A 1,112-nucleotide genomic window follows, 5' to 3' on the forward strand; every position below is an offset into this window, starting at 1 on the left:
TCTAAAAGAAATAGCTTTTACCTTAAAATTAAGCATAAAGAATTTTCATACAGTATTTGCTTTTACTTACTGGTCTTATTTAACATTTGCATTAGTTTTCAAAGTATAATACTGTACTGGGGAATTGGCATATAGGCAACATTTAAAAAAATTCACAAATACACTATAATTAAAAAATATTTTCCCTCTCTCTATATATAATATGAAAATATATATCTCAAAACAATTTTATGTGTGTGTGTGTGTGTGTATGTATATATGTATGTGTATATATATATATATATATAGATGATGGCCTCAATACTAATAATCAAACCACAAGCCCAGCAAGTGCCTCCATTTACTTTTTATTAAAAGCCTAAATACACGAGTGGATGGCACTGACCAAATAAACAAAGAGGGGCGCTGTGTTTTGCTTTTCTCTAATCGTGTCTGTATTGTTAATGTTTAACATCTCTTTTGCAGGTCAACTTTATGCTATGCACAGAACGGGAAGTCGATAGTTTCCGAAGTTAGAAACTTTCTCATTTGTACAAAATCTAGCTGCTGTGTTACCGTCTCTGATGCAAGACTTCTGAAGCAATGGTGACGTACTGTACTGTTGTATAGGTACATTTAAAAGTAAAATAAAGAAATGCAGGGACTGCATGGAACCTCTTTCACTGTGACAAAAACATTCAACGGGATCCTCAGGATTGATGAGAAACATAACAGTGATGTTTGCGCCTCCACTGCTGAGCAGTCTCTGCCAAATATGTGGTGAGCATTTTTGATGTGATTAAGTTTTCATACACCAGAATTGTTTTGTTATTGTCTTTTTTTTTTTTTTACTTAATAATCAAGTGTATTTATTTTCAAGCAAGTGTGTTGCTTTATTAGGTTGTGTGTGGAACAGTGACTAAAGCTCGTCGTGGTTTCTGTTACTGTCTGAGTTCAGTATACTAACTCTGAAGATGTTTGGAGAGTTAACTTATTTTGTAATATTTAAGGGGCTTTCATGAGCTGAAGCAAATGCATCATATTTCATTGATGATAAACTTGAACCGTTTTATTTTTTTTCCGTTTGCTTCACACCACAATGATGAATCGCCCTTTATTTCGTTTTCTTGTGA

The sequence above is a fragment of the Sinocyclocheilus anshuiensis genome, unplaced genomic scaffold (genome assembly GCF_001515605.1).
Source record: "Sinocyclocheilus anshuiensis isolate Anshui unplaced genomic scaffold, SAMN03320099.WGS_v1.1 scaffold78, whole genome shotgun sequence".
Lineage (NCBI taxonomy): Eukaryota > Metazoa > Chordata > Actinopteri > Cypriniformes > Cyprinidae > Sinocyclocheilus > Sinocyclocheilus anshuiensis.